This window comes from Zosterops lateralis, assembly GCF_965231275.1.
Source record: "Zosterops lateralis genome assembly, chromosome: 31".
Lineage (NCBI taxonomy): Eukaryota > Metazoa > Chordata > Aves > Passeriformes > Zosteropidae > Zosterops > Zosterops lateralis.
In genome coordinates, this window is record NC_139791.1 from 207,880 (window position 1) to 218,970 (window position 11,091).

General features: G+C 43.5%; 1 long non-coding RNA gene across 1 annotated transcript; it reads right to left on the reverse strand.

The window, feature by feature from the left end:
• Window positions 1-202: 202 nt before the first annotated feature.
• LOC310920598 lies at window positions 203-2,435 on the reverse strand. The gene is made up of 3 exons (XR_014592018.1): window positions 2,384-2,435; window positions 1,291-1,469; window positions 203-874 (listed from the first exon to the last, which is right to left on the reverse strand). It is a non-coding gene; the product is annotated as an uncharacterized lncRNA (long non-coding RNA).
• Window positions 2,436-11,091: the final 8,656 nt, after the last annotated feature.

The window sequence follows — 11,091 nt, forward strand, 5'->3', positions numbered from 1 at the left end:
GGTGAAACTCACGAAACTCTTCCCGCAGGTGTCGCACCTGTGCAGCGGCTCCGCCCCGTGGGCGCGGCGGTGGGACAGCAACGCCCCCTCCGTGTCCAGGGCGTGGCCGCACTCCAGGCACAGGTACAGCGAGTCGCGGGCCGTGGCCGGCGCGGTGCCGCCGCAGCTGGGCGGGGTCGGGGCACACCTGGGGGCACAGCGGGCACTGGAAACGCCCCAAGGTGTGGCACAACAGGTGAGCCCGGAGCAGGCGGGGCGAAGGTAAGAGCTCGTTGCATTGGTGGCAGTGCAGGTCCGGCTCAGGTGTCGTTGTTATCACAGGTGTTGGTGTTGTTATCACAGGTGTTGTTGTTGCTGTCACAGGTGTGCTCGGCGCCAGGTGACTCACCTGGTGCTCCAAGAAATCCTTGGGGCTCTGGAAGAGCTGCAGACACTCCCCACACTCGTAGAGCAGCAGCTGCAGGGGCACCTCGGCAGGTGTGGCCTCACCTGTCCCACCTTCCCCCTCCGCCTCGTCCTCAGGTTTGCGGTAGGAATGTTCCAGGTCCACCCGGGCCTGGCTCGGGGGGAGATTCGGGGCCAAATTTTGGGGTGAATTTTGGGGGTTTCGGTGGCTCTGGCGATGAGCCAACCACAGGTCCTGGCTCTGGAACAGGGCGTGGCACTCGGGGCACTCGAAGTGGATCCCACCTGAGCTCGGGGCGGGTTTTGGGGGGTCCCCAGGTGAGCTCAGCAGTTTCAGGTGAAGCTCCTGGTGCTCCAGGAGTTGCCCAGGTGTCACCAGGAGGGCCCCGCACTCCAGGCACTGGAATTGGCTCGGGGGCTCCAGCTCACCTGGGAGGTTCAGCAGCTCCAGGTGAGGCTGGGGAGGCACCTGAGAACAGGTAAAAATAAAAAATAAAATTAAAAAAAAAATATTTTATATCAAATTTATAAGAGGGTTTGTAAAGTTGTAAGAAAGTTTGTGAAAGGGATTTTTTTTTAAATGCTGGGCCCAGGTGTGTCTGGTGGTGCAGGTGGGAACACTCTGAACTTATTTCACTCTGTTTTAATTTAATTTAATTTTATACCACGAGCTCACCTGCACAGGTGTCCCCTGCTGGCCCAGGTGAGTCCCAGGTGTGTCTGAGCCCCCAGGTGAGTCCCCAGGTGTGTCTGAACCTGCCCCAGGTGTATCTGCCCCTGTCCCAGGTGTGTCTGGGCCTGTCCCAGGTGTGTCCCCAGGTGTGTCTGAGCCTGCCCCAGGTGTGTTATATTTTATTTTATTTCTATTATAAACCACGAGCTCACCTGCACAGGTGTCCCCTGCTGGCCCAGGTGTGTCCCCAGGTGTGTCTGAGTCCCAGGTGAGTCCCCAGGTGAGTCTGGTGGTGCAGCAGCGCCTCCTCCAGGCTCGGGGCCAGGTGGGAACACTCAGAACACACGTAACGGTGCTCCACCAGCAGCAGGGTCTCCTCGGGGGACGACATCTGCGGGAAAGAGAGAAAAATTGGGGTTAAAAATCGGGATTTTGGGAAAATTGGGGAAAAAACGGGGTTAAAATGAGAAAAAAACGGGGAGAAAATGGGATTAAAATAAAAGAAAATGGGGAAAGATGGGGGGAAAACGGAGAAAAAATGAGGAAAAATGGGGGGAATGGGGAAAAATGGGGGAAAAATGAGTTTAGAAATGGGGGAAAATGGGGGAAAATGGGGAGAAAATGGGGAAAAAATGGGGAGAAAAAAGGAGAAAAAATGGGGGAAAAATGGGGGAGAAATGAGGAAAAAATGGGGAAAAAACAGGGTTAGAAATGACAGGAAAATGGGGAAAAATGGGGAAAAAAATGGGGAGAAATGGGGAAAAAAATGGGGAAAATGGGGGAAAAATTGGGGAAAAAAATGGGGAGAAAAATGGGAGAAAAATGGGGAGAAAACTTGGGAGAAAATGAGGGAGAAATGGGGAAAAAATGGGGAGAAAGAGAGAGAAAAACACAGAGGGAGCGACAAGCCCAAAAAATCCCCCCCAAAATCCCCCAAATTTCCCTAAAATTCCCCCTCAGGGTCCCAAAATCCTTCTCAGGATCCCAAAAATCCTCAAATTCCACCCAAAATCCTCCAAATTTCCCCCTCAGGGATCCAATAGATCCCAAAATTCCCCCCAAAATGCCCCAAATTCCCCCAAAATTCTCCAAAATCCTCCCAAACCCCCCAAATTCTCCCCAAATTTCCCTCTCAGGATCCCAAAACTCCCCAATTTCCGCTCAAAAAACCCCAAATTTCCCCCCAAACCTCCCAAATTTCCCTCAGTTTCTCTCTCAGGACCCCAAAAATCCCCAAATTTTCCCAAAATTCCCCCAAATTTCCCCCCAAAAACCCCCCCGGCCCCTCCCCCCCCCCCCCGTCACCTCCGGCCGCTTCTCCAGCCCGCGAGGCCCCGCCCCCTTCCCGGCACCCCCCAGCAAGCCGCGCTCTGATTGGCTCCCGCCGCCTCCCCATGGACCAATCAGCGCTCGGCTCTGTGACGTCACAGGGCGGAAGGAACCAACGCGGCGCTCAAAGGGGGGGGAGGGAAACACCAAAAATTAAGAATTTGGGGGGAATTTGGGGGTTTTTTGGGGGAAATTTTGGGGTTTTTGGGGGCGGGGAGGGGGGAGGGGAAGGCGGGTTGTACCAATTGAGGGGTTTTGGGGGGAGAAATAGATTTGGGGGGGTTTGGGAGGTGCCAAAAGGATTTTGAGGGGGGAAAGGGGATTTTGGGGGGGTCTGGAATGTTCCAAAGGGATTTTTGGGGTCTGGATTATTCCAAAGGGAATTTAGGGGGGTCTGGAATATTCCAAGAGGATTTTGGGGGGGTCTGGAATGTTCCAAGGGGATTTTTGGGGGGTCCAAATGAGATTTTTGGGAATTTTGGATCATTCCAAGGGGGTTTTGGGGGTTCAAAGGGGATTTTGGGGAGTCCAAGGGGAGTTTCAGAACAGACAAATTTTTTTTGGTTTTATTTCAGTTTTTCATTTTGTCGTTTTATTGTTCCCGCGCCCGACGCTCGCGGCCGGAAAAAGGCGGAAAAAAAAACAGGGAAAAAAAATTCAAAAATAACCCAAAAAAGGGCGAAAAAAAGTCCCCAAAAAAGATGAAAAAACTCCAAAAAAAATGCGGGGAAAAAAAAAAAAAGGGGTGAAAAAATTCCCAAAAAATTACAAAAAATACCAAAAAAAGGGTGGAAAAAAAACCTCAAAAAAAGGCGGAAAAAAACATTTTAAAAAAGGTTTAAAAATTCCTCAAAAAACGGCGAAAAAAAAACACTAAAAAAAGGCAAAAAAACCCAAAAAAAGGGTGAAAAAATTCCCAAAAAACGACAAAAAAAAAACCACTAAAGGGCTGGGAAAAAAAAACTCAAAAAACGGCAAAAAAAAATCCTAAAAAAAAAGGCAAAAACACCCAAAAAAAAAGGGCGAAAAATAAACCCAAAAAAGGGTGAAAAAAAGACCTAAAAAAGTCAAAAATAAAAACACAAAAAAGGCAAAAATAATCCCCAAAAAATGGAGAAAAAATCCCAAAAAAAGGACAAATAAAAAAGACCAAAATTTACCAAAAAAATTTAACAAATAATTTTAAAAACAATTTAAAAATTTGAATTTAAAAAAAACCCTAAAAAATGGAAAATCCACAACAAACCAATGAGGGAAAAGGGGCTGGGAAAGGGGGCGGGGCTTAAAGGGGGCGTGGTCAGGGTGAGCCATATAAGGTAAAAGGGGCGTGGCCTCAAATGGGCGGGGTTTAAATGGGGCGGGGCCATGAATGACCATATAAGGACAAAGGGGCGTGGCCATGAAAAGGGGGCGTGGCCAAAATCGGCCCAATGGGGGCGAGGGAGGGACAGAAATAGAAATTCCCTTTTTATTTCTTTTTTTTTTTTGGCTTTTTGGGGGCATTTTTCAGCTTTTTTTGTGGTTTTTTTTTAAATTATTTTTTGCCTTTGGTGTTTTTTTTTCTTTTTTTTTTTTTTTTTGAAATTTTGTTTTTTCCTCTTTTTTTTAAATTTTGTTTTATCTTTTTCTTTTTTTTTTTTTAATTTTTTTTTTTTCTCCTTGAGTTTTTATTTTTATTTTTTTGGTGGTTTTTTTTTTTTTTATTTTCCTCTCCCCGGATTTTTTCCAGGGGAAAAAAAAATTGAGGTTTTTTTTTTTACTTTTTTTATCATTTCTCTTTTTTTTATTTTATTTTTTATTTTGTCTTTTTTTTTTTTAATTTTTAAAATTTTTTCTGACCCAATTTTGGGTCATTTCCGGTAGAAAAAAAAATGGGGGTGGGGGAGGGGCGGCGGGGGGTGGGGGAGGGGCGTCTTTGGCTTCTCGCCGCCCCCAGGGAGGGGGAGGGGAAATGGGGGAGGGTCCAAAAAATTGGGGAAAAATAAAAAAAAAACGAGAAAAAAAAAACGAATAAAATGGGGGAAAAAAATGGGGAAAAAAACAAAAAAAAAAAAAAAAGAGAAAAAAATTTTTAAAAATGGGAAAAAATCAAAATAAATTGGGAGAAATCAAAAAAAAAAAGAGGAAAAAAAGAATAAAAGAAGAAAAAAAAAGGGGGTAAAAATCAAAATAAATGGGAAAAAAAAAAAAGGGAAAAAAAAAACAAAAAAGGGAAAATATCAAAATAAATTAGGAAAAATCCAAAATAAATGGGGAAAAAACTAAAAACAATGGGGGAAAAAAAAAAGGGAAAAAAATCAAAATAAATGGAGAAAAATTTTTAATAAATGGGGAAAAAAAACCCAAAAAAAATGGGGGAAAATTTTAATAAATGGGGAAAAAATTTTAATAAATGGGGAAAAAAATCTAAAAAAATTGGGAAAAAATTAATAAATAGGAAAAAAAAAACAAAACCAAAGAAGGGTAAAAACCAGAAAAATTGGAAAAAAACCCGAAAAAATAAGAGGGGGGAGGAGCTTAAAATAAACCAACCCCTCCCCCTCAAAAAAATAAATTTTTGGGATGAGAAACCCCCAAATTTAGGGGAAAACCCCCCCAAAAAAATTTCTCATAAATAATAATAATTTATAAAATAATTTTTTTTTGGGACCTCCCATAAAAAAAACCAGGAAAAGCCCCAAAAATTTGGGGTGGGGGAGGGGCGGGGACCTGGGGGGGGTGTCCCGAGATTTTGGGGACGCCCCAAAAAACTGGGGGGGGGGGGGGGGGTGTGGGGGAGGGGCGAGTGGGGGACCCCTTCCCCCTTTTAAGCCCCGCCCCCAAAATAAGCCCCGCCCCAAAGTGGGCGTGGCTCTTTGGTTGGCTCTGAGGTATTTTGTGTCCGGGGGGGCCCAGGGGGGTGGGCGTGGTCAAGGGAGGCCACGCCCCCCTGGCCGGGCCCTCTTTGGCTGCAGGAAATGGGGGGGAGGGGAAAGGGGGAGGGAAAAGGGGCGGGGCTTTGCTGGAGGTGGTGACGTCATTGGTGGGCGTGGTTGGGATGTCGTTGGGGCGTGGCCAGTGGTGGGGTGATGTCATAGGGTGAGGTCGGTGACGTCATTGAGGTGATAAAAGTCAGTGTGGTCAGTGTGGTCAGTGCGGTCAGTGTGGTCAGCAAGGTCAGTGAGGTCATAGAGGTCACTCAGGTCAATGTGGTCAGTGGGGTCAGTGAGGTCACCGAGGTCAGTGAGGTCACCAAGGTCACCCAGGTCAGTGGGGTCATTGAGGTCAATGTGGTCAGTGAGGTCATTGAGGTCAGTGTGGTCATCAAGGTCAGTGAGGTCATAGAGGTCACTCAGGTCATAGAGGTCATTGAGGTCAGTGAGGTCAGTGAGGTCAGTGAGGTCAGTGGGGTCAGTGGGGTCAGTGCGGTCAGTGCGGTCAGTGCGGTCACCAAGGTCAGTGGGGTCAGTGTGGTCATAGAGGTCAGTGGGGTCAGTGGGGTCAGTGGGGTCAGTGAGGTCAGTGGGGTCAGTGAGGTCAGTGCGGTCACCAAGGTCAGTGGGGTCAGTGGGGTCAGTGGGGTCAGTGTGGTCAGTGGGGTCAGTGGGGTCAGTGTGGTCAGTGAGGTCATTGAGGTCATCAAGGTCACCGAGGTCATAAAGATCATTGAGGTCATTGAGGTGACGAAGGTCATCAACGTCATCGAGGTCATCAAGGTCAGTGAGGTCACTCAGGTCAGTGAGGTCAGTGTGGTCAGTGTGGTCATCAAGGTTATCAAAGTCATTGAGTTCGTAGAGGTCACTGAGGTCAGTGAGGTCACCAAGGCGACAAAGGTCACCAGGGTCAGTGTGGTCAGTGAGGTCATCAAGGTCACCAATGTCATTGAGGAACTGAGGTCACCGAGGTCAATGAGGTCAGTGTGGTCAGTGTGGTCATCAAGGTTATCAAAGTCATCAAGATCAGTGTGGTCAAGGTGACAAAGGTCATCAAGGTCGTAGAGGTCACTGAGGTCAGTGAGGTCACCAAGGTGATAAAGGTCACTGAGGTCACCAGGGTCAGTGAGGTCACTGAGGTCAGTAAGGTCAGTGTGGTCAGTGTGGTCATTGTGGTCATCGAGGTCAGCAACGTCATACAGGTCAGTGAGGTCATCGAGGTCAGCGAGGTCAGTGTGGTCAGTGTGGTCATCAAGGTGACAAAGGTCATCAAGGTCACCGAGGTCACTGAGGTCAGTGAGGTCTTCAAGGCCATGATGACCACGATGGCCACAACCAAGGCCAGGATGACCACAATGACCACAACCATGGTCACTGAGGCCACCATGATGACCACCATGACCACCATGACCATATACAAGGCCATGATGACCACCATGACCACAACCAAGGCCACAATGACCATGATGACCACAGCCAAGACCACGATGGCCACAATGGCCAAAATGAAGGCCATAATGACCACACTGACCACAACCAAGGCCACGATGACCACAATGACCATGACCAAGGCCAGGATGACCACGATGACCATAAGCAAGGCCACGATGACCACCACAGTGACCACAATGACCACCATGACCACAACCAAGGCCACGATGACCATGATGGCCGTAACCAAGGCCAGGATGACCACAATGACCACAACCCATGGTCACTGAGGCCACCACGATGACCACCATGACTGTGATGACCACAACCAAGGCCACAATGACCACAATGGCCACAGCCAAGGCCAGGATGACCATGATGACCATGGCCAAGGCCACGATGACCACAATGACCATTGTGGCCAGAACCAAGGCCACAATGACCACCATGACCACGATGGCCACACCCAAGGCCAGGATGACCGTGATGACCATGATGACCATAACCATGGTCACTGAGGCCACCATGAGAACAACGATGACCACCAAGGCCATAATGACCAAGATGACCACAACCAAGGCCACGATGACCACGATGATGACCACGGCCAAGGCCACAATGGCCATAACCAAGACCACCATGACCACGATGACCATGACCAAGGCCATGATGACCACAATGACCACTGTGACCATGATGACCATGATGACCACAGCCCAGGCCACGATGACCACCATGATGACCAAGATGACCACAATGACCGTGACCAAGGCCACGATGACCACCATGACCACAACCATGGTCACGATGACCATGATGACCATGATGACCACCACAATGACCACGATGACCACCGTGGTGACCAAGATGACCACCATGACCACAACCAAGGCCACAATGACCATCACAATGACCACAATGACCACCACCAAGGCCCTGATGACCACAATGACCACCCAATGACCACAATGACCACGCCCCCCACCCCGCTGACCACACCCCCAACCACGCCCCCCTAAGCCCCGCCCCTCCCCCCCTGGAGGTTCCTCCCCCCCAAAAAAATCAATTTTTGGTTTCAGTTCTGAGGTAATTTCGGGGCCCCCCCTCCCCCCACCCCCCCCGGGGCCCTTTTTTTGGTTCATTCAAAGTTTCCGGCTCCGCCCAAAGTGGGAGGGGCCAAATTTTTGGTCTAAAAAATTCCTTTTTTTGGCCTTTTTTTCACACTTTTTGGTGTTTTTTTGGCTGAGGTTTGGTTGCGCTTTTTTTTGGTATTTTTGGCTCTTTTTTTTGTCCTTTTTTCGGGGCAAATTTTGCCTTTTTTTGTCCATTTTTTTCAGCAATTTTTGCCCTTTTTTGTCCTTTTTTCGGGGCAAATTTTGCCCTTTTTTGTCCTTTTTTTTCGACAAATTTTGCCCTTTTTTTGTCCTTTTTTTCGGGGCAAATTTTGCCATTTTTGTCCATTTTTTTGGCATTTTCGCTCCTCTTTTTTTGGCATTTTCAGTCCTTTTTTTCACCTTTTTATTTTCATCCTTTTCTGGCCATTTTTGACCATTTTTGGTCCATTTTTTTGTCCATTTTTTTGTCCATTTTTTATCCATTTTTAATCCATTTTTTCCTCTTTTTTTTCTTCCATTTTTTCCTCTTTTTTTCCTCCTTTTTTTTTCCATCTCCATTTTCACCTTTTTTTTTCTTCATTTTTTTCCCTTTTTTCTCCTTTTTTTTCCCTTTTTCCTCCTTTTTTTTTGTACATTTTTCTCCTTTTTTTCCTCTTTTTTTTTCACTTTTTCCCTTTTTTTTTTTTCACTTTTTCCTCTTATTTTTTTTATTTTTCCCACTTTTCCGTCGCTTTTTTTTTTCCTCTTTTCCCAAAACTCGAGGATTTTTTTTCCCATTTTCCACTTTTTTTTTCCTCATTTTTCCTCCAGCACCGACAACACTTTTATTTCCCTTCAAAAATCAAAATTAAAACCCAAAAATTTCCTCTTTTTTTGTCATTTTTTCCCTCATTTTTTTCCCTTTATCCATTTTTTAAATCTTTTTCCCCATTTTTTCTCATTTTTCATCTCAAAAAAAGCCCCAAAAACGCCCCAAAATCCTCGGGGTGGGGGAGGGGCGACATTCCTTAAAAAAAATCTTTATTTTTAATCCCAAAAAAAAAAAAAAAAAAGCGATTTTTGGGATTTTTTTTGCTCATTTTTTTCACAGTTTTTTTTTTTTTTTTTTTTTGGGCCCCAAAGGGTTGAATTTTGAATTTTGGGGCGAATTTTGGCGATTTTGGGGCTCCGTGAGGTATTTTTGGCTGTGGGGGGAGGGGTCAGGCACTGCGGGGGGAGGGGAGGATTTTTGGTCTTTTTTTGGCTTTTTTTTCCCCTTTTTTTGGTCTTTTTTCCACTTTTTTGGTCCTTTTTTTCCTCTTTTTTTCCCCTTTTTTTCTTCATTTTTGTCGCATTTTTTTTCTCTTTTTTTCCAATTTTTCCGAGGATTTTTTCTCACTTTTTTTCCTTTTTTTTTTCTCTTTTTTTTGGTCTTTTTCCCCTTTTTTTCTTCATTTTTGGTCGAGGATTTTTTCACTTTTTTTCTCAATTTTCCGAGGTTTTTTTCCCCTTTTTTTCCTCCTTTTTTTGTTTTTTTTTTCCCCATTTTTGGTCCTTTTTTTCCACTTTTTTTCTTCGTTTTTGTCAGATTTTTTTTCCTTTTTTTTCCAAATTTTCCGAGGATTTTTTTCTCACTTTTTGTCCAATTTTTTTTCTCTTTTTTCTCCTTTTTTTCTTCATTTTTGTCGCATTTTTTTTCTCATTTTTTCCAATTTTTCCGAGGATTTTTTCTCACTTTTTTTCCATTTTTTTTCCTTTTTTTTCGTCTTTTTTCCCCTTTTTTTCTTCATTTTTGGTCGAGGATTTTTTCCTTTTTTTCTCAATTTTTCCAAGGTTTTTTCCCCCCTTTTTTTCCTCATTTTTTTGGTCTTTTTTCCCTTTTTTTTTCTCCTCATTTTTGTCGCATTTTTTTCCATTTTTTTCCAATTTTTCCGAGGATTTTTTCTCACTTTTTTCCCGATTTTTTTCCTTTTTTTTTTTCTTTTATTTTCATATTTTCCTATTTTTTCCGAGGATTTTTTCTCTCTTTTTTTTCCCCTTTCTTTGGTCTTTTTTGCCTTTTTTTTTTTCTTTTTTCCCTCTTTTTTTTTTTTGGTCTTTTTTTTACCTTTTTTTTCCAATTTTTGTCGATTTTTTTTTCTTCTTTTTTCCCAATTTTTCCAAGGATTTTTCCTCACTTTTTTTTCCAAATTTTTTCCTTTTTTTTTCCCTCATTTTTAGGTCGAGAATTTTTTCTTTTTTTCCAACTTTTCCTCGAATTTTTTTTTCCTTTTTTTTCCTCGTTTTTTTTTTTTCTCTCAGATTTTTTTCCTCCATTTTTTTTCCTTTTTCCTCCGATTTTTTCCATTTTTTTCCTCGAATTTTTTTTCCATTTTTTCCTCGATTTTTTTTCTGATTTTTCCTCAAATTTTTTCTTTTTTTTCCTCGGAATTTTTTCTTCATTTTTTCCTCCAATTCTTCATTTTCTTCAATTTTTTTTTCCCATTTTTTTCCTCGATTTTTTTTTTCCATTTTTTCCTCGTATTTTTTTCCTCGGATTTTTTTACTCAATTTTTTTTTCCATTTTTTCCTCGAATTTTTTCTGGGTTTTCCTCGAATTTTTTTCATTTTTCCTCAGAATTTTTTTGGGGTTTTTTTCCTCCAATTTTTCATTTTCTTCAATTTTTTTTCCATTTTTTCCTCGATTTTTTTCTGGTTTTTCCTCGATTTTTTTCTGATTTTTCCTCAATTTTTTTCCTTTTTCCTCGGAATTTTTTCTTCATATTTTCCTCCAATTTTTCATTTTCTTCAAACTTTTTTTTTTTCCATTTTTTTCCTCCATTTTTTTTTCCTCGGATTTTTTTACTCAAAAATTTTTTCTGGTTTTTTCCTCATAATTTTTTCTGATTTTTCCTCAAATTTTTTTTTCCTTTTTCCTCGGAATTTTTTCTTCATTTTTTCCTCCAATTCTTCATTTTCTCCAAATTATTTTTTCCCAATTTTTCCCCGGAATTTTTTTTCCATTTTCCCCTCCAAAAAAAACCCCCAATTTTTTCCCTTTTTTTTTTTCCCATTTTTTTCCCCTCCCCCACCCCCCTCCGCGCCCCTCCCCCTCCCCCCAAAAAAAGGAAACAATAAATAAAACGTGGGGGGGGGAGGGGAGGGGGGTGGGGGGAGGGGCGCGTCCACGAGTGGGGGGAGGGGCAAAAAAATCCCAAAAATTCCCCAAAAAAATCCAAATTTTCCCCCAAAATTTTTTTTTTCCCCT